The sequence below is a fragment of the Notolepis coatsorum genome (genome assembly GCF_963971535.1).
Source record: "Notolepis coatsorum genome assembly, chromosome: 12".
Classification (NCBI taxonomy): domain Eukaryota; kingdom Metazoa; phylum Chordata; class Actinopteri; order Aulopiformes; family Paralepididae; genus Notolepis; species Notolepis coatsorum.
Genome location: NC_140176.1, coordinates 111,175,602 through 111,199,050, shown reverse-complemented (window position 1 = coordinate 111,199,050; position 23,449 = coordinate 111,175,602). Strand labels below are relative to the sequence as shown.

The 23,449-nt window shown below is 41.9% G+C and overlaps 1 long non-coding RNA gene across 1 annotated transcript; it reads left to right on the top strand.

Moving 5' to 3' along the window:
- The first annotated feature begins 16,563 nt into the window (after positions 1 to 16,563).
- Positions 16,564 to 18,784, top strand: LOC311238076. The gene is made up of 3 exons (XR_014620317.1): positions 16,564 to 16,664; positions 17,210 to 17,354; positions 18,618 to 18,784. It is a non-coding gene; the product is annotated as an uncharacterized lncRNA (long non-coding RNA).
- Positions 18,785 to 23,449: the final 4,665 nt, after the last annotated feature.

Sequence of the window (23,449 nt, the reverse complement as noted above, 5' to 3'; positions counted from 1 at the left end):
TGCTGCTTCTCGGCTGAGGCGGGCGCGCGCACTGATCCTGAGTATCAAGTCTGGTTCTAGTTAACGAGACTGAATCCACCTTCGAGGAACAGGAAAATCCCGGCTTCAAACATCGGGTTAATTGAATCTGGATAATGGGACTCTTGATCGACTTAGTTGAGCCAGGTACGGGGAATAGGGCCCTGGACATTCAATTCTGTCAACATCCACAACTTTTGTTACCCGACCCGAGTAGAAAAACATCTAAGGTGCATCGTGGCACATTGTCAAAATATTAGCGAATGACAAGCGGCCACTACACATACCATAGAACATTAATAAATGAGCAATAATGATAATAGTTACTGTAATTAGGAAGAGCAGGTCTTACCTTAAAATAGAGCAGATGTTTTGTTTTTTCTTCTGATAAAAAACGTGGGGAAAGGTTGATTTGTGCCTGCAGCGGCACCACGCTCCGATGCAAGAATAGCATGCATTTCGCTATCTATACGCGAATTAGTGAGTAATCATGAATCATAAATTTTTTTATTTACACATATACATGATGATGATACAGAAAATTGAGAAAAATAGAAATGCATCGCAAACATGCTTGCAGGACACGGAACAACTCATCACTACAGCCCCAGCATCATACTGTAGCCAGTCTCTTGAAACACCGCTATCTCCAATCTTCCACTCCTCTTGAAACTTTCTTTTGTTAGGTGGTCCCACTCTCGCTGCCGCTTCTTCACCCATATGGTTCCACATATTTGTAACCCATTTAACGTTATTAATAAGCTAACGTTAGCTAATCGTGATGGCAGGCGGACGTAACGTTGGCTCCCTACAGTGCAAGCAGGCGCTGCAGAAGAAGAGTAGCGGATGTGATGTCGGTAAACAACAAGGATAGATTGACGTGCAAGGAGAGACTGGGGGCAACAAAAAAGGCGACGGTCACCACACCGCAGTTTCATTATTTACATTACTATTTTGTTACCCGCCACGTGGCGGACAGACCTCTCAGTGTCACTTGCCAAACCTAAAATCTGCCTGCCATTGGCGGGTGGTGGGCTCTAATTGCAGAGTAGAAAAGTAACTGAGTTACAATATACAGTACAATTCAGAAATGGATGAGGTACAATTTACAGTAAGGTGTAATGAGGTATTAGTTGTAGTGCAAATTCTTTACCAATAAATATAAAGTGTGTTAAGTGTCTAAAGTGGGTAAAGTGGGTGCTGCAGTGAGTTGTTTGTTTAAAGTGAGTGTGTGCGTGTGGATGTGCTGTGAGTGTATTGATGGTTTGTTACATAGTGTCAGGGCCGCCTGGGAGAAATGCGAGGCCTGTGCGAGATTTAAACGCGAGGCCCCCCCCCCCCCCCCCCCCCCCCCCCAAAAGGTTAAAAAAAAATATATATATATATATAAATTTTTTTTCATACAGTCAACATATTCTTAAATAATAGCGCTGCCCGAGGCTGGGCATGATACAGTCAACATATAGCAAGAGAGAGCGAGAGAGAGCTCCCGTTCTACAGTCAATATACAGTGTACAGAGAGAGAGAGAGAGAGACACATTGGAAAGAAATTGAAATGCTATTTGGCCCTAAACAGAGAGTACACAGTGGCAGAATACCTGAGCACTGTGACTGAAGATCCTTGACTAGGTACAGACTCAGCGAGCACAGCCTAGCCATCGAGAAAGGCCGCCATAGGCAGACTGTGTGTGTTAGAAAGAGAGAGAGAGAGCATGTGTGTTTGTCGTGTGTGTGTGTGTGTTAGAGAGAGAGCATGTATGAGAGATCCAAAAGGACAAAGATCAACACTTAAATTCAAAGAGAGAGAGAGAGAGACACATTGGAAAGAAATTTAAATGCTATTTGGCCCTAAACAGAGAGTACACAGTGGCAGAATACCTGAGCACTGTGACTGAAGATCCTTGACTAGGTACAGACTCAGCGAGCACAGCCTAGCCATCGAGAAAGGCCGCCATAGGCAGACTGTGTGTGTTAGAAAGAGAGAGAGAGAGCATGTGTGTTTGTCGTGTGTGTGTGTGTGTTAGAGAGAGAGCATGTATGAGAGATCCAAAAGGACAAAGATCAACACTTAAATTCAAAGAGAGAGAGAGAGAGACACATTGGAAAGAAATTTAAATGCTATTTGGCCCTAAACAGAGAGTACACAGTGGCAGAATACTGAGCACTGTGACTGAAGATCCTTGACTAGGTACAGACTCAGCGAGCACAGCCTAGCCATCGAGAAGGCCGCCATAGGCAGACTGTGTGTGTTAGAAAGAGAGAGAGAGAGAGAGAGAGAGCATGTGTGTTTGTCATGTGTGTGTGTGTGTGTGTTAGAGAGAGAGCATGTATGAGAGATCCAAAAGGACAAAGATCAACACTTAAATCCAAAGAGAAGAGGGTCTATACCAGAGAAAACAAAGCAGCAAGGAGCCAATGGCCGACATCAGCTAAATAGGCTAGCCAGGTACTGTGACACCAGGCCACACACAGCTTTGGCCAACGGCCCAACGCTACCCAAGCTACACAAACGACCAAGACATTCACACACAGCACATGTCGTATCTCCAAATGTTGTGAAGTAGCATATGTTTTGCCTGGAAAAAAACATCGTTATTAACAAAACATTCGGGAGGGGAAGGAAGGAAGAGTGGGGTAATGTCATTACATTTTCATTCATCTTACCTGCACCAAGGAACGCAGGGCGAAAGGCCGCAACACAGGTCTCCACGTTGACGAAAGGCCTCTCGCTGGCGGGACAAAAATAAGCTATGCTATGGCCGGAGCCTTGTCATGGTGCAGGCCCGACTACATCTTCTGTCAAAGATGATGTCGTAGTCAGAGTGCCAGAACCCCCTGCTATTCTCACGGCTAATGTCAATGGTCTTAGCACAAGCTAACAGCTAACTCTAGCCTAGGCTAACTGATAGCATCAAACTAACGTTACGTGCGCAGCCGGCAGCTAACGTCGTAGCTAAACAGCTAACTGGCTAACACGGCTATCGCTAACCATTAGCTAACGCAGAAGCAAGCTATGCGGCTACCACTGAAACTACAACATGAGAAAAGCAATACAGGCGCTGACACCAGGCCACACACCGTTAGCTACTAACTCCATACTACAACAGGCAACAGCTAGTCGACCAGTTTGGCTCCAGAGAGAGAAAGAGAGAGAGAGATCCACGGCGGGAATATAATAGGTTGCATGAACTCACCATAACGCAGTATCAATGGTAAAGTTGGAAGGAGACTTTCTTGGCCCACGGTGTAATTTCTTCTGATCCATGCTGCTTTTGAAAAGACATCCACTCGCTCCTCTGAATAGCGCTGAATTAGATCCCTGTACCTCTTGTGTCCGTGAAGATCCCGGAAACACTATCCTAAAATCTGTAGAGCAGCAAAGCCGCAGAAACCGGAACACTGCAGTCTGCAGAGCCGCAGAGGCAGGAACAAGTCAGACACATTCTACAAACGTGTCTAATGTGAAATATATAAGCATATAAGCAAAACTAGATTTTAGGTCTGTGATGAAAAAGGGCCTCGCGGGAAGGGGGGCCGCGAAAAAAATAAAAAATAAAAAAAATAAAATTTGCGAGGCCCCCCTTCCCGCGAGGCCCTGTGCGACCGCACTGCTCGCACACCCCCTGAGGCGGCCCTGCATAGTGTTATTGTCATTTAGCATCCTGATGGCCTGAGGATAAAAGCTTCTTCTGAGGCCCCGTCCACACGAGCGCTGGATTTAATGTAACCATGATTGTATGTGCGCAGTTGCACTGTTCGGGCACACACAACCGGGGGTTTGCTACACTGCAACCGCGGTCTTTGAAAACCGGAGTCCAGGGTGAAGTTTTGCGCACATCCCGGTTGCAGTGGGTGCGTGTGGGCATAGCAACAGAGGTTATTCCCAGTGTTTACAGCAGAGCTGTCGTAGGGCTGGGCGATATAACGATAACGATAAATATCGCGATATATTTTAATAATCGATATCGAATATCGAAATAAAAAAAAAATCGAAAAATCGTTTTTTTTTTTTTTTTTTTTTTTTTTTTTACCTGCAACAGGGCAGTTTTAAAACCAGAGACAGTGGACAGACTTGTCTTTCATGCCTGCAACTTAAAGTAATGGCTTTGCTTGTCCAAATGACAATACTGACCAAATTCAGATTTATTTTTCTCTTGTCCATTTATTTTGTTTGCTTTCTAATTTAAAATACAGTTTGAAACCGTCTGTACACAGTAGGCTATGTGTGGCTGTGTTACACCAGCTCACAAGCCTCGGCAATGGGGGGGGGGGGGGTCGGCTGCTGATGGAGGCGCAGTGTTCAGGGTAACAGAGCATGAGGTGAGGCGGACCTTTAAAAAAGTGAATATCAGGAAGGCAGCAGGTCCAGACGGCATCCCCGGCCGCGTCCTAAAAGTCTGTGCCGACCAACTGGCCCCAGTATTCACTGACATATTTAACCTGTCCTTAGAACAGGCTGTCATCCCCACCTGCCTGAAGAAGTCCACTATTATCCCTGTACCCAAAAAATCCAAGCCTGCTTGCCTCAACGACTACCGCCCTGTAGCTCTCACCTCCATAGCCATGAAGTGCTTCGAGAAGCTAGTAAAGGGCTACATCTGCTCCTCCCTCCCCATCAACATGGACCCCCTGCAATTTGCATACCGCCCCAACAGGTCCACGGAGGACGCCATATCCCATGTGCTGCACACAGCAGCATCACACCTGGACAAGAGGCAGGGGAACTATGTGAGAATGCTATTCATCGACTACAGCTCGGCATTCAATACCATAGTCCCCTCCATACTCATAGCCAAGCTCAGGGACCTGGGCTTGGGCTATGACCTCTGCCAGTGGGTCTTGGACTTCCTGACTGGCAGACCCCAGGTGGTGAGAGCAGGCAACTGCACCTCCTCATCCATCACCCTCAACATAGGGGCCCCCCAGGGCTGTGTTCTGAGTCCCCTCCTCTACTCCCTGTACACACACGACTGTGTGGCTCAGCGGAGTAGCAATACAATCGTCAAATTTGCTGACGACACAGTGGTGGTGGGCCTGATCTCTGCCAACGACGAGAGGGCCTACCTGGAAGAGGTCAAGGTCCTGGCGGGATGGTGCCAGGAAAACAGCCTCTCCCTGAACGTCAGCAAAACAAAGGAGATGATTGTGGACTTCAGGAGGTCGGGGGTCAAGGACTACAGCCCCCTCAGCATCGACGGGGCACCGGTTGAGAGAGTCAACAGCTTTAAGTACCTCGGAGCCTACATATCCGAGGACTTGACATGGACCACACACATTAACAGTGTTGTGAAGAAGGCACGACAACGCCTCTACTTCCTTAGGCGCCTAAGGAAGTTCCAAGTCAGCCAGAAGATCCTTAAGAACTTCTACTCATGTACAATAGAGAGCATCTTGACCGGCAACATCACCTCCTGGTTTGGGAATAGCACTGCACAAGACCAAAGCAGACTACAAAGAGTGACACGTTCAGCCGAACGCACAATTGGAGGGGGGCTCCCCACCCTCCAGAACATTTACTACAAGCGTTGCAAGGGCAAGGCTAAGAGAATCATTAAAGACTCCAGTCACCCGAACAACTGCCTCTTTGAACTGCTGCGGTCAGGCAAGCGATACAGGAGTCTCAAGGCGAGCACAGAAAGACTCAGAAGAAGCTTCTATCCCCAGGCCATCAGGCTGCTAAACGAACAATGAATGAACACTACACAACAACAACCACCAAACGCACATAGCACACACATCCACACGCACACACTCACTTTAAACAAACACACTGTAGCACCCACTCCACACACTTATAGCACACACCCACTTTAAACAAACACACTGTAGCACCCACTCCCCACACTTTATATTTATGGATGAAGGATTGCACTACAACTCGTACACCTTACTGTAAATTGTACCTAAAATTGTACCTCATCCCATTTCTGCTTTGCACTAGATAGTACTGTACATTAGTACACTGCATAGTATTGTGTATTGTATATTATATGGTAACTCAGAACATTGTACATATGTCTATACCGAACACTGACCTCATTTTCTTCTTCTAAATTCATGCTATATTATGTTATTATGTTATTTGATACTATCTTGTCTAGCACAGTCTCTGGAGCGTAACAGTAAGAAGCATTTTGTATGAAAGTATCCTGTACTTCTGTATGACAACTATTAAAGAACTTGAACTTGCTAGCAGAGCTAGACTCCAGTCACAAGTCACGGTGCACATGTGTGGTGGTTTGTCCACCAAAAAAGCGCCAAAAGATCGAAAATAAACTAGCAGAGCCAGAACTGTTCAACTCCTCTGGAGCCACAGCCAGCAGAGAAGCCGGTTTACTTTAGCTTTTAAACCAGCTGCAGCCTGAGAACTGGAGTGTGAGGGGATGTAACACTAAAGATGGCGGCAATGTCAAAGAATTGCTGCAAAATAAACATACATCTGTTGTTAAAAAAAAAAAAAAAAAAAAAACGTTTTTTTTTCTTTTTTTTAATTTTTTTTTTATACTTATAACAATTCGATAATTATCGATATCGAGAAATAAAATAAAATTATCATATCGTTATCGCGATATAATTTTTTTCCATATCGCCCAGCCCTAAGCTGTCGCAATTATTTCCCATGTTCACGGCAGACTGTCGCAAACAAGTGTTGTGATCGACTGATGTCTGTTGTTGCATTCCTGACCTGACGCTCGGACAAGTTATTGTTATAAGGAACCCAGTCCAGACTGCATCCCCGTAACAATTGTTTGTATTGAGCCGTATTGTATTGTACCCATTCTGCAATATATTAAATAAAGTTTACATCCATTCATTCTGCTAGCATTAACGATTGCATGAGCAGCTGGCTAACGTGAGCTAACGTTAGCTGCTAGCCACAATGCTATACTGTTATACTGGCATATTCCATTCACGTTAGCATGTAGCTAACAACATCGGAGATCTTTTTTGTGCGACTAAACTATCCGCGACTAAACTATCCGCTGGTCAATTGTGTTGTTAGTTTTGTTTCATCAACAAATGAGAGGCAGAACACACAGTGAATGTATCCGTTTGTTTATTGCACTTTTATTGCAGTTTCTTTCTTTGCTGAAAAATATATGCTCCGTTGGCTAAATGGCTAACGCAATTTAAAGATGGCGGCTTTGTTTTGCAGGAAGTGTAGTGAGCGTTCAACCTTTTCTGATTGGTTGATATGGCCTTCATGTCTGAACAACATCGCCGCCTACTGCTTTGGCATTGTACTACATGTAGCTGTTGCTGGTTTTCCAGCCGCCGTGAGTACGCGATTATACGCGGTTATTCACCTGTGTGGACAGATGTTTATTTTTTGCGAAAGTTCTGTCATTAATACCTGTGATCGTGTGGACATAGCCTGAGTCTCTCTGTGCTTGACATGAGACTCCGGTATCGCTTGCCTGACCGCAGCAGTCCAGGTGTGCCCCAATTAGCCTAATGACCCTCTCCCAGCTCTGCTCTGCCAGCTCCCCCCACCAATCCTGTGAAACAGTGACAGAGCAAGCAAACAACTGTGGGGGAGGGTCGTCACACCAAACAATTATTTTTCAATCTTCTTTTTTTTGTATTTTATTTTTTTATTATTTTTTAAACAAACACATAAACAAACATGACAACACACGATAAGATATATTAGTTGTCAGTGCACATCCAATGAAATCACATTTTAGTTAATTGTCTTATATAGGATATACCCCTAATACCTGTTATCTAAAAACCTACACACATATGCTCCAGCTCGTACCCCCCCCTTCCGGACCCCCCATTGGATAATCCATCCATTTTCCCTCGCTCCTAACCAGACATTACCATTATATGCTAGCTTTTATTTTCTCCACCACTTCTAACCACAATGTCATTTTGGATTCATTGAGACCCAAAATTCTTGCTGTAGATATTTCTTGATAGATCACATCGAGATATGTAATAATCCAGACCTTTCGGCAAATTTTTTCCGGTTGGAACCATCGTGATGCTATCAGCTTTTTAGCCACTGTGATACCCGATAAACCCCCCCCCCCCCCCCCTTCTCTCTGAGTGCCCGTCTCCTGGCGCTGACTAAGGTGATGGATGCCTCGGGGTCTTGGCCAAGATTGTAGTGACTGCTCTACATGCACCTCCGAGGCCTTGGATCAGTTATTCACCGCCGTCTGTCCGTGGTCCTGTCAACTGATTAACAGTATTAACAGACTGTTAACAGATTAACAGTCAATGCGGTTTCATTGCTGGGTTAAGTACTTCCATTTCTATTCACATAATACGCCTACTTCATATATCTACTCCATTCACATATATGCCTACCACTTGTATCTATTGCTATGTCCGCCTACTACAATCTCATGAGCTGTCTAACGCCTGTCCCGTCTCCCTATGACTTGCTGTCCTGGAGTGTTGACCGGAGTGTCGGACGTCCCGTGACGAAGGCCGGGAGGTTGCGACCCCCTCTGCGTGCCCCCCTGTCTCCGGAGGTCTCGTAGTGGTGAGCGGAGTGCCGGATGTCCCGCGATGATGTCGGGGAGTTCGTGACCCTCTCTGCGCCGCCCCCTATCTCCCTGTCTCCGGCTGTCCCTGAGCAACGACCGGAGTGTTAAATGTCCCTTGACTAAGACGGGGAGGACGTGACCCTCTTTGCGCCGCCCCTGTGCCTCAAATAGATTGCTATCAGCTCTATCTTTAATCTTTCAAAATGTTCAGTTGCTATCGCTATTAGCTCTATCTTTAATTTTTCAAAATGTACAGTTGCTATTGCATGCACTCGTCTGTGTTCCACTACACACATGAGTGCATACTTACCAACTGTCCGTCTGCAACACTACTATCACCAACATCTAAGAAGGGAGATCCCCCCTTGAATGGCCCTTCTAAGGTTTCTCTCCTCCACACTGCCTGTGGAGCTTTTTTCCCTATTGTTAGGTTTTAGTGAGTTTTTCCTTACCTTCGCGTGGGGTATGTCTGGGAGTGCTTGCATTCTTTCATTTATTTGCATCCATCTAAAAATGTTTGCACCTTATGGTGTTCTTGTTCTGTTCTTGACTTATTGTTATGTTTTCTTCTTGACTTGTTTAAAGAAGATCTGTACGGCCCATGGGGACATTAACGTGTGTTGTCGGGCCCTATAAATAAATTTGATTTGATTTGATTCAATCTCTTTAGCTGTGGATGTACTGCACACTCAAAAACATCATTGAGCAGCAGGGTTAGAAATTAACATTTTTTTTCAAGGGCTTTTTTTGCCCCCCTTAATTGATTTTCGGGGGCTTTTTTTTGTATTTCGGGGGCACTGAATTTTTATGATAAACGGTAGGGGTGGGACGGTTCACAAAATGGACGGTTTGGTTCGTATCACGATTTTGGGGTCACGGTTTTCAGTTCGATATACGTAAATTTTTATTACACTCAAATCTAAACATGCTTCTCATTTATTAAAAATAAAATAAAAGGTTCACAGTGTTTACAGCCTTAAATAATGTTTGGCACACAAAGACCGAACTGACTGAAAAATATAGGCTACATTTGTCAAAGTATTAATTAACTTAGTGCAAACAAACAATATGCTCAGCCAGCACTAGACTTTCCTTTCTTTAATTAATATAAACACACAAAAACAATGTCAACCATGTTTAAATTCCCTGATTGTCAGTTGTTAATGGAAAGATTCGTTTTCTGCTTTAAATTATTATGATTCTGTCTACATTTATTTAGACAACATTATTTAAATATTGAGTGCAACTGTGGTGGATCCAATGTACAGTTTCTACGCCAAATGTATATACACTCTTTTTCTGGACACTTTTGTATCACAAACAGTACTGTATTTGCAAATCTGATATGTCATAAATGTATAGATGTAGCAGTACTGTCTCTGTATGTCATGTATGTCATTATGTTATGATGAATTGAAAATGGGGGACCCTGATGTAAACAAGACGAAAGTCTTTCTCTGGTCTGCATCCCCTTAACAATTGTATGTATTGAGCTGTACTGTACCCATTCTGCAATCTGTTAATAAACTTGTCAATCAATCAATCAATCGATTACGTAATTCGGTGAGTTGGAACTATCTATGGGTTGGCGCCGGGTCCCCACGGACATTTTAGCGTGTGGCACTTCAGCTCCGGTCACGTTAGGACATCAACAAGCAGGAGTTAGTAAAACACAGTTGTATGTTAGCCTTCTTGGATGTTGAATAAACGCCTATCATTGTCTTTAAACACCCCACCTCTCCGACTCCCATTTCCTCCTATGCTAGCTAGTAGCTACGGTAACATTTCATTGACTGTACAGTAGTAGCTTGCGGGCTGCGTCGGGCTACCATAGTTAAAACGTGCGTTGTGTTTACAAACTGCTAACGATATGGCAAGATGTGTGTAGGCCTATGTAATGTTAATGGCTATGTTTTTAAAGTCGTAATGAAGATTGATTTATATTGTGCGTGCCATTTTTACACAAACTGACTAGCAACGGGCTGCAGTGCTGCTGCTGCTGCTGCCTGCAGCCAGTGCAGAACACCGGCTCCCCGGGCTCCGCCAAATGAATTTTTTTATTTGCGCGTCATCTGAACCGTACGATACACAGACGATCCATTACCGGATAAATATATATATATATATAATTAGTAAACTGTCGGGGGCATTAAGTGCCCCCCTTAACTGATTTTCGAGGGCATTTTGTCCATTTTCAAGGGCATTATGCCCCAAGCCCCCGTTAATTTCGAACCCTGTTCAGCAGTAGTACAGAGGGGTGTACAGGTATATTCCAATTTAAGAGGTTTGATAGTTGCTGGGTCACCTCTTTCCAGAATATCTTAACTGGTGGGCAGTCCCAGTACATGTGCATAAATGTCCCCTCGTCCCCATTTGTACATAAGGAGCATTTGGAGTTTTGTATAAGACCCATTTTTTTCAGTCTTATAGGAGTCAAGTATGTCCTGTGAATATAGTTAAGATTGATTTGTTGATGGTCCGGGTTCCTTGATGTGAATCAAATATTTGCCCAGGCTTCTTGCCAATCAAAATCACTTTCCAGGTCTGGTATATCCCTCCTCCAGACGGAGTCTAGGTGGAGGGTTTCATATGAGGACGTTAGTAATTGATGATAAAAATCTGAAACAAAACCTTGATGTCTCTCTTTCATAGAAGAATTTGTGGTATCTGTGGTGTACAATTGGTATATTTAATGGAACACCGTGAGCCTTCAAACATGCCAATAACTGTGCGTAAAAGTAATATGTGGACTTGGCGAGATTAAATTTTTTGCGTATTTCATTGAAACTACAAAAACCCTGTTTATTGAAGACGTCTCCTAATGAGTGTATGCCTTGCTTTTCCCATCTAGGGAATCTTATAGGTTGTTTATCTATCCAGAGTGCATTGTTATTGAATAAGGGAGTATGATTATGCCATTTATGTAGGGTAGAATATTTTTTTTGTGTTTCGCGCCATATCCGGATCGCATGAGTGATTATGGGGCCAAATTTCCGTTTGCATTGCTTAATTGGTAATTTGGTGTATACTATGCCCTTCAGCTTATGTGGAGCTACTATATTTTCTTCTAAATTTCTCCAGGATACTAATGCTTGGGGATCAAACCATGTTGTTAGTGGTCTTAAAGTGTACGCCTTAAAGTAGTGGTAGAAATCTGGAAATGCCATACCTCCGTCTGCTTTGTTTCTCTGTGCGGTGGATCTTTTTATACGTGATGGTTTGTTATTCCAAATAAATTTGTATGTGGAGGAGTGTAATTCTTTCCAGTAACCCTTTGGAGGGGGTAACGGTAGCATTGAGCTGAAGAAGTTGATTCTAGGTAGGACGTCCATCTTGATTATTGATATACGTGCCTGTAATGAGTTTTTAAGTTTCGACCACCTGACAAGGTCGTATTTGATTTTGTTTTGGATTTTTATGTAATTGTGCTTCACCGTTTGGCTTATGGTGGGGAATATCTCAACTCCCAAACATCTAAATTGTTTTACCATCTGTATCTCTTTTGGGAGGGTTATGTTTCTTTTTGCAGGGGCGTTAAGTGGGAGGAAGGCCGACTTCGGCCAATTTATCCTAAATCCCGATAGATCTCCAAAGTCCTCAATCAGCTTGAGAAGATGAGGCAATGCTATGTTGGGGTTTTGCATGAACAGTATTACGTCGTCCGCATATAAACTAATTTTGTGTTGTGTGCCCTTGATTATGATTGGTTCTATGGATTGGGATTGTCTTATATATTGTGCTAAAGGCTCTAATGATAGATCGAATAGTCCGGGACTAAGAGGGCAACCCTGTCTGGCTGAGCGTGATACCGGAAAGATTTTGGAGATGATTGTACCTGTTGTAATCATGGCCGATGGGTCTTTGTATAATACTTTAATCATATCGATGAATCCTTTCCCTAACCCCATCCTTTCTAATACTGCCCATAGATACGACCATTCCAACCTGTCAAAAGCTTTCATTGCATCCAGGGACAGTATCGCCTTAGGTGTGTTGTCTTCCTTATTGGCATCTAGCACGTGTAGTAATCGTCTTATGTTATCGGTGATCAAGCGACCTCTTATGAATCCAATTTGGTCCGGGTGAATTAAAGATGTCATATGCTTTTGTAGTCTGATGGCTAATACCTTAGAGTACTGTTTGATATCGGTTCCGAGGAGGCTTAAAGGTCTATAACTACCGCACTCGGTGGGGTCTATTTTTCAATCTTCTGTAGATGTCCACGATATTTGTATATATTTTTTTGAAATCTTTATTTTATTAATATTGCCTTTTTAGTTGTATTTTCATTTAATTTAGTGTACTTTCTGATGAGGACGTGGTCTTAGTTTTTCCAATGCGACCCTGGAAATACCACTTGGAAGACAAAAACATCTGATTGGCCAGAAACAAGAGCTGCCTGCATCAATAGCCTATCAGATGTTTTGCATCAAATTAAATGCAATATCATAGGCTTATATTCATAGATCACAACTATAGCAGTGCATCTGTCTATATATACACCCATGTGTTTTTCAGTTCTTGTGAAAATCTTCCTGTCAGCCTCCAATTTGTTAGCCTTGGAAAAGAGCACTACCTGTATAGCTGGTTAAGGACTGGTGGTTCTTGCTTGGCTTTCTGTGTTCCTGATGAATTTCAACTGAAAAGTTAGACCTTTGTTTGTTAGGATGAATGTAAAATGTACTGATATTTCTTTCCTTACTTTCCCCCAAGATTGGTCTGAATATGACCACCCATCCTAGCCTCTCACACCTTGGTTTGAGAGTCTGTTTGGTGGACTGCATGAAACCGTCACAGCTGGACCAGGAGAAGAGCTGTTTGGACTGCATGGAAACAAGTATGGAAATGTTGACTTTAATCTGTAAACATTATCACTTTATAAATGTTGACTTTAATCTAAACATTATGACTTTATAAACGTTTACTTTAATCTGTAAACATGACTTTATAAATGTTGACTTTAATCTGTAAACATTATGACTTTAGTCTGATTTTATAAATGTTGACTTTAATCTCTAAACATTATGACTTTATAAGTGTTGACTTTAAAAGCCTGACAGGCCCAGAACTGGGCAGAGATAAATTTCACGTCATAAATCGATCAATACAGTCCGTATTAATTAATGTTGCATTTCTTTTTCAAATGTAGCCAAGAGTAAAGACCCGAACCCTATCAAAACAGCAGTCAAAGTGTATTTTTTCAGCACTGTTTGTTTACCAATGATTTTAACCTCTTAAGCCCTAGCTATATTTTCCGAAAATTCGCCTAAAAGTACGTATGTAAATGAAAGATTTACGGATTTTTTTTTTTTATTTTTTTTTAGCGATCTGAAATCATATTGCATCACCCGAGCCTACCCGAGTATACCCGAGGGGCGCCGGCGATCATTGTGGAAAAAAGCGCCCCCTGTCGTCTCCCAGATGACATAAGGGATTTTGGAATGGACTCAATGAAAATGGATGGGGAAAGAAATCCGGTACTCCACATTTTCCAGTCCACTGATGCAGCCGGAGTCCCAGCGTTCATTCAGGGGGCTCTGAGCCCCGCGGATTCATGTACTGCACTGTACACACGTTGGATCAATACACTTATCGATTTTTTCGAATGGTGATCAGGAATTGGAATATACCAGTTGGATACCATCTGATGTCAGGTAAGGAATCTATGTTATCAGTGTTAGGATAATCAGACTAATTTTGATGAAGATATAGGCTGTTTTGTGAAATGGGCTCTTTCGGTTTCTATGTAAAAGTCGAAGAGGAAATGAAAACGGCGATTATCCGTGCGCGGCCCGAATGTGCTTGCGTGCACGTATAATATTGATCATCTAGCGTTTATTTGAAAACGATTCATAAATAGGCCGACAAATAACAACGTTATGGAATATTACAGTAAAAGACTATTTTCACAGAATGGTCCAGAATGAACTGTTTTTATCTCAAAACGAGTGCTTTTCTAAATGCTCTGGAACGGAAATGAAGTGATAAAAAACCAATCTGCCTTGACAGCACTGACTGGAAAAGCGGTCTTTGATAAGCGACGGGCAGATTAGACACATAGCCATAATTTAAAACATAGATTAGGCGATAGTAAGTACAGTTACTTTTTTGTAATGTAAATCGCGCCACCATCTTTAATGAGATTGAGACACGTTTTTTTCTAGAAACTAACTACGTTCTGGCAATAACATTCAGGTTTGTTCGACCCGTGAGACATAATGACGGAAAAAAATTATTTCACGTCAGAAGGCTCAAAGTTTGACAGGGGCAGGCGTGAGCTGGGTAGTGTAGTTTTATGAAATTCTTAAAGGTCTCCTATTGTGGGCACCAGGGTGGCGCACCACGTAACTGCGCTGCAGTGCAATGCGGCCGTCCCGGGTTCGACTCCCGGACCCGGCGACCTTTACAGCATGTCCCCCCTATATCTTCTCCCATCCTTCCTCTCTGCAAGCAATAAAATGCCAAAAAAATTATATATATATATAAAAAAATAAGTCCCCTATTGTAAAAATGGCCTTTTTCGTTTTCAAGCAATGTGGGATTGTACCAACAGTGAGAAAATGTTAAATCTGTACCAAGTGCAGTTTCTGCAGCTGCAGCTCTCCCTACTGAAATAGGCCATTCAGATTTGACTGGATCTGTGACGTGTAAGAGGCGCTGACCAATCACTGTTAACACTTTCAATGCCAGCAGGGGGCACACGATTTAGTGCTTCCGTGCCACCACCCACTTCAATGATAGCGCTCTCATATTTGCGAACGCATAAACTACATCTTAAATTATGTGTCTAATCTGGCCGTCGCTTATCAATGACTTGTTTGCGGTCAACATTGTCGAAACGTATTGTTTTTTAATCGGTTCATTTCCGTTTTATACCATTTTGAAAAACGCTCGTTTTTTGAAAGTTTCAGGAAAATATAAAGATTCTGTGATAAACGCCCTTTACTGGAATATTCTGGAATACACAAAAAACGAAATGTTCTGCCTATTTATGAATCGTTTTTAAATAAACGCTAGATTATCGATAGTATATGTGTACTTATGCACGCTACAGAAGCGGGCTGAAAAATCGATTCTCATTTCCTGATCAGCACACACACACACACATAGGGCACACGTTGATATCTCTGTGAAAAAGCTCTGATTATCCTAAGACTGTTAACATAGATTATTCCAATTCCTGATCGCCATTCCAAATATCGATCGCATTTATTGATCCAACGCTGGGTACTGGAAATATGTATTCCACGCTGTTCTGGGGCTCGGCAATTAATCCAATAGACCTGTCGCTAAACCACGCCCCCTTTGAAAACTCGGACAAACAAGCCGACCGTGAATGACTATGGCAGCGGGGGGACATCAAGTTCAATTGTCAGATTTACCACAGCAGGTAATAGACCTGTTTTTTAAAGATGACACAAATATTTCGTCTAGAAGCAGACAGAGAGGGTTACAATATGCAGTGGAAAAGTATGTTCATGAGATAAACATTTACAGAAAAGATACCATTATTAGAATCGAGGCTAAATGCTACCACTCGCAGCTGAAAAGTGAGAAACCCCACATGCTCTCTATCAATGTTGCTGATGACAACACCATCATGGAGCAGTGTTGTTCATGTATTGCAGGGTAAGTGATTTCTAACACATTATTACCTTAGACCTCAATGATTACTGCTATTGCTGATATATTTTAGTTTAATTTAGTGGTCCAACGCAGTATACCAGCTCTCTCTCACCCACCCGGTATACTGAGTGGGTGGGGCAGGGCTAAAGTCAGGAAGACATTGGATTTACATGTCAAAACCACTGTAGGCCCGACAGCTGTGTCATTTATGTAATGTTAGTGATATTCAAGTAGCAGCTAGTACGAGCAGTGTTCTCAAACAGTATTTCTTTTCTCCCCTTCTCATTTCTGTTGAAATCATAGGGCACCAGGGTACTGTGCACACATCATTGGGCTCATGTACACCTTAGACATTTCTCGTGCCCAAAATGATGACGCCTCATGTACCAGTCGGCCACAGCAGTGGCATAAACCCAGAGGGAAGAAGATAGCAGGCCAGCCTATAACCTCTGCAGTCGTGGCAAAAGCCAAACTGAACCGCAAAAGGAGGCCAGTGATCCCTACCTACACTCCTAACAGGTAGTTTCAAAGCACAATAAAAACACATAGGTAATAAAGGCAAAATGATGCTGCTTCACAGTTTATTGAAAAAAATTATAGCAGGCACAACATCCGATACATTTCTAACACAGTTAACAGTAACATGTATCAAATCAAAATTTTACAAAGTCCTCTATTTACCGTTGGAAACTGTCCTTCTATGAAGTATTGAGAGTATTGAGATTAGAGACATCCATGCAGTCCTAGAGCACAGGGAGCAAGGACAGAATCGATCCAAATATTACTTACTGCGGCCCATAAGGTAAAATCAGTACTAGGTTGAACACTTGTAACTTGACACCAGAGAATTAACAAAAATCATGTTTTTTTATCTTTTCTTTTTCTGTTTACTGTTATATTTTTTAGTTGTTTCTAAATTGTATTTTCCCCTATTACTTTGTAACAGAATCAGAGGTTATCTAACAAACATAATTATGATTTATTTTTTAATTAATTGTATCCTATACATTTCCTAAAAAGTTGGTCACAAAAAAAAACAGTAACATGTATCTTTCTGCCTTTAGGAAAGAGTCAGGAATCAGTGAGGAAATATATGAGACACTGAGAGGAATGATAGGCACACCTATAAGCTACATCGTTAACAAGACCCCTATACTGGTAGCAGTATGTGGAAAGGACTACCCCATTGGATGTGGTTTGAGCTATCAGGTAATGGTATTCTTGAGGATGCAAGGCTGGAAGTTAGACAGCATACTCACAACATACCAGATCTGGTTGATGTTTGTCAACCTTATGTTAGGGATCCTCTCTGACACAATTTAAAATTTCTTTATCTTTGATATAGCACGTTCAACATGAATCCTGTGTGCAGCCACTTTCTTTGTCAGGCAGACATCTGTAGAGGGCATCTGCCTTTTTCCTCTGACGAAGGGTGGGATGTTTATTTCAAGTCCAATTTCTTGTAGCTCATTTTCAATTAAAAATCCTTTATCTACCATAAGCCCATCCCCTTCCTGCAGATAGCCATGTTTAAGCAGATTTTTCATTAGCTCAATAAAGTAGCTCTGCCTAACTATTTCCTTGTCAGACATAGATCCAGTGAAAAGAGTTGAACAAAATATTACAGAACCTCGTGGATCACATGCTATGAGGGATTTCAATGTGTTTGCAGACTTGTAGGTTGAGTAACTTTGACTCTGCAATACAAGTGAAGTTGGGGTTTGAATTTTTAACTCTGTACAGTCTAATATTGCCATCGTTGTAGGAAATTCCTCTCTGTACTTTCCTGGCATTTGTGCCATTATTACGTCTCTGTGAGGCCACGCGGGTAGTTCCCCTAGAACTGTGAACATGTAGTCCACCCATGCGTTGAACAAAGTACCAACACTACGTTCATCAATCATAAATCTAAATGCCAAATCTTTTAAATCATGATTTTGTCTCAGTTTCATAAGAACAAGCAAGAGCTGCACACGCAGGGGCATTGTGTTAATTTGCCAATCAGTTCTGCTATATGTCAATGGGACTGAAGTTTGCTGTGCTGTTTCACTACTAGGTATACTAAACACAGTACATAGATTGTTGAATTCATCATAAGTGAATCCAGTGGAATATTTGAAATACGCTGGTACACGGCTGTGCTGCAAGACCTCTGGTGTTAATCTATTTGGTTCTTGATTCTGTCTCAGAACAGTATTTATACTAGTCAGTGATTCAATTTGTGCTTGTTGAGTTCTCAATCTTTCATCTCGCTCCTCTGGTCCACCTTCCATTGGGGGAGCCTGCTCCACAGGCCGGCGCTCCTCATCTGGAGGCTCCTCCACACCCTGACCTTCTTAGAGAAGAGAGAGGAGTAAGAGGGGAGGAGAGAGGGGTGATGGATAAGGGGAGAGGGATGAGGGGCAGAGGTGAATGAGGAGAGAAAGAAATGAGAAATTATTTCTAATCCATTTCTTTTTTCTCTCGCTGCAGCTCCCACTGTTGCAGCGACCACAGACCAACCCAACAACATCCCTGCCTGTATCCTCTCAGTGTACCAAGACCATCCCCATGCCCCTCTCTCCAGACATAGGCATACCAACACCACAGCACATCCAGAGCTTTGATCTGGAGGAATCAAGACAACTACAACTGCAAACGACGGGACAGGCTGCATGTCCACAAGGAGCGAGAGGGCAGGCTGACAGCATCAGAATTTGGCAAGATACTAAAGAGAAAGAAAATTTCAAATGCCTTCATACAGTCCACATATTACCCCAAGCCCTTCACTGCTACTGCAACAACCTATGGCTCTGCCAATGAGTCAAAAGCCAAGCAGCTGTACCAGGAGAAATGTCCAGATAGGCATGTTCATAACTCTGGCCTCCTCCTGCAACCAGATCTCCCCTTCCTTGGGACAACACCAGATGCTATAATATGTGACAATGGTCAAACAGGCTTGCTTGAGGTGAAATGTCCCTTTGCAGCAAGGGACATGACGGTAGCAGAGGCAGCCACAGCCATAAAAGATTTCTATGTGCGTAAAGACGGAGAAGCCATGCACATCTCAGAGAGGCACAACTGTTATTACCAAATTCAAGGGCAACTGCTACTTAGCGGACTCAACTTCTGTGACTTTGTACTTTTTACAAGAAGAGATATATATATTGAGAGAGTTCACAGAGATATTCAGTTCATCAATGACATGATTGTAAAGTTGCACACATTCCATGATGCTCACTTTAGTCCAAAAACATAAATCATACCTCTTTCATTGTCACTCATGTCCTGTGTTGGATTGACCTGTGTCGTCTCTGTGAGGGCAGTAACATCTCCAGCACACCTCATTCTGTGAAAAAACACAAAGCTGAGTATTAGCTAAGCATAGACAGATCGTTGTCCCTGTTGTTACTGGTTTCAAGTGGCACTATGGCATCAGAAGTGCATCGAGCATTCTTAGTGCATGTAGTAGTATTCATGTTTCAGTTCATTCATGTTTCAGTTTTTTCTTCTATAAAAAAAAATCATTCATGCTCATTTGTGCATTAAAAACAATTATTTTCATCAACAAAGTGCATAGAGACATTACTCATCGTTCACCAGAGGTTCCTATATATCCTGTTGTTACTGGTTTCAAGTGGCACTATGGAATCTGAAGTGCATCAAGCATTCTTAGTGCATGTAGTAGTATTCATGTTATTAGTATTCTGTTGTCTGTTAGCCAGTTCTTTATACTATCAATGGTGGTCACTACATTACATCTATAACTGTCCTTGTTGGTCATCATTTCCACTGTTATGCACCTGGCTTGCGGTAACGTTACCGCACATACAGTTAGAAGATGTATTGATAACAGTTAGAACATGTATTGATAACAGTTATAACTTGTATTGATAACAGTTAGAAGATGTATTGATAACTGTTAGTCTAGAAGATGTACAGTTAGAAGATGTATTGATAACAGTTAGAAGATGTATTGAATGGAATAACAGTTACAAGATGTATTAATAACACAGTTAGATGTATTGATAAGACGGTTAGATGTATTGATAACAGAGCTAGAACTTAAGGTTATGATGCAGAAATATCTGCGGTATTGTACCTTTTTTTGAGTGAGGGTCTGTGTCTTTTCGGAGCAGACACGAGAGCCCGGATGGGATCTGGATTTTCCAGAGTTGGATTGACCTGTGTTGTCTCTGTGAGGGCAGTAACATCTCCAGCACACCTCATTCTGTGAAAAAACACAAAGCTGAGTATTAGCTAAGCATAGACAGATCGTTGTCCCTGTTGTTACTGGTTTCAAGTGGCACTATGGCATCAGAAGTGCATCGAGCATTCTTAGTGCATGTAGTAGTATTCATGTTTCAGTTCATTCATGTTTCAGTTTTTTCTTTTATAAAAAAAAAATCATTCATGCTCATTTGTGCATTAAAAACAATTATTTTCATCAACAAAGTGCATAGAGACATTACTCATCGTTCACCAGAGGTTCCTATATATCCTGTTGTTACTGGTTTCAAGTGGCACTATGGCATCTGAAGTGCATCAAGCATTCTTAGTGCATGTAGTAGTATTCATGTTATTAGTATTCTGTTGTCTGTTAGCCAGTTCTTTATACTATCAATCAGGGGCGGAGCTAGGGGGTGGCTACCTGGGCTCAAGCCCCGGATGTATTCTGAAAAGCCCCGAATCTATTTAAATTTTTTTTTTTTTTTTTTTTTTTTTTTTTTACAATTCATCATTGTTACATGAAAATATGTTTGCACCAGATTTAGCAGAAGCTCATTTCCATCTGTGGTCTATCCAGCTACTAACTGTATTTGAGTGAGTTAAGTCTTGGTGTTATGGTAGACTCAGACCTAAGCTTTAAATCACAATCAACAAGTTGACAAAAACTTAATTCTTCCACCTTAGAAACATAGCTAAAGTACGGCCATTTATAAATCAAAAGGACGCTGAAAACCAGATCCATGCCTTTATCTCAAGCCAACTCGACTACTGTAATGCACTCCTTACCGGCCTCCCGAAAAAATACGATGATAACTATTTTATTGCAATGCACTATTGCATTATTTTATTCTATTTGACTAACTATTTTATTGCACTGCACTATTTTACTTTGTATCAGTGAATCATAGACGCCTGGCCATAAGAGCATTCGGAGCATCTCTGCTCTCCCACTATTGAACTTGGGGGAGCAAAGGTATGATCTTGCTCCACCACTTTTTGATTATATGAAAAATATGATATATCCCGCCCCAATATATAAATCTAACCATAACTATGTTATGGTTAACTGAGTTTTATAGTGAAAAGAGCAGCTTTATTGGTCAAGATTGAAGGCTCTATATTGCAGGAAATTGCACGTACAGGTTCATTAAATTCAAAAAAAATCTGTCGTGGAGGGGGTTGTGCCGGACCCCCTCCAAACCACCCATTGCCTGCCCAAAAAAAGAAAAAAAAAAAAAAAAAAGGAAGGGGGGCCCATCTGGGCTAAGCCCCGGATCTCCTACAATCCTAAATCCGCCCCTGCTATCAATGGTGGTCACTACATTACATCTATAACTGTCCTTGTTGGTCATCATTTCCACTGTTATGCACCTGGCTTGCGGTAACGTTACCGCACATACAGTTAGAAGATGTATTGATAACAGTTAGAACATGTATTGATAACAGTTATAACTTGTATTGATAACAGTTAGAAGATGTATTGATAACTGTTAGTCTAGAAGATGTACAGTTAGAAGATGTATTGATAACAGTTAGAAGATGTATTGAATGGAATAACAGTTACAAGATGTATTAATAACACAGTTAGATGTATTGATAAGACGGTTAGATGTATTGATAACAGAGCTAGAACTTAACGTTATGATGCAGAAATATCTGCGGTATTGTACCTTTTTTTGAGTGAGGGTCTGTGTCTTTTCGGAGCAGACACGAGAGCCCGGATGGGATCTGGATTTTCCAGAGTTGGATTGACCTGTGTTGTCTCTGTGAGGGCAGTAACATCTCCAGCACACCTCATTCTGTGAAAAAACACAAAGCCGAGTATTAGCTAAGCATAGACAGATCATTGTCCCTGTTGTTACTGGTTTCAAGTGGCACTATGGCATCAGAAGTGCATCGAGCATTCTTAGTGCATGTAGTAGTATTCATGTTTCAGTTCATTCATGTTTCAGTTTTTCTTTTATAAAAAAAAAATCATTCATGCTCATTTGTGCATTAAAAACAATTATTTTCATCAACAAAGTGCATAGAGACATTACTCATCGTTCACCAGAGGTTCCTATATATCCTGTTGTTACTGGTTTCAAGTGGCACTATGGCATCTGAAGTGCATCAAGCATTCTTAGTGCATGTAGTAGTATTCATGTTATTAGTATTCTGTTGTCTGTTAGCCAGTTCTTTATACTATCAATGGTGGTCACTACATTATATAACTGTCCTTGTTGGTCATCATTTCCACTGTTATGCACCTGGCTTGCGGTAACGTTACCGCACATACAGTTAGAAGATGTACTGATAACACAGTTGGATGTATTAATAACAGTTAGAACATGTATTGATAACACAGTTAGATGTATTGATAAGATAACAGAGCTAGAACTTAACGTTATGATGCAGAAATATCTGCGGTATTGTACCTTTTTTTGGGTGAGGGTCTGTGTCTTTTCGGAGCAGACACGAGAGCCCGGATGGGATCTGGATATTCCAGAGTTGGCTTCCCATCTCTGAAGTGCTTTGGGGTGAAAAGACAGAAGCCAAAGTTAGCTAAAAACACCAGCTAACTAGCGAGGACGAGTAGAACGTTAGCTAGCTGCTAACGTTGGCTAACTGGGCTGGATACACGATAGCTAGTTCGCAGGCAAAGTCAAACGTTAGCAAACTAATAGTTTGGTCTACGTTTCTAATACATGCCGTCAAATATTATGTCTTTATGAATTGACCTTACCTTTGAGCAAACATAAGTGTCCTTGGTAATGGTATTCACGTTCAGTTGTTTATGTGGTCGACGACACAACATAATCCACCGCTTGCACTTCTGTAGTTTTCGTAAGGGCTTCGGAAAAGGTACAAAATATACTCCTCCATCCAGTCTTTCGGGGTACCTGGTGTCTGAATTACAGGTACCCCACGCACAGCGTTTCACCATCAGATATTATGTAGATAATAACAAAAAACTGAACTCTTGACAGTGGTTGCGATCACAGCCGTCTGGTTTGATACAACCTAAAACCTAGGTTGACCGAGCTTTGTGCAGCCCACTGCAGCGAGGATTTTGCTGTGATATGATTGGACAAATTCTATTTTGGGGCGTGGTT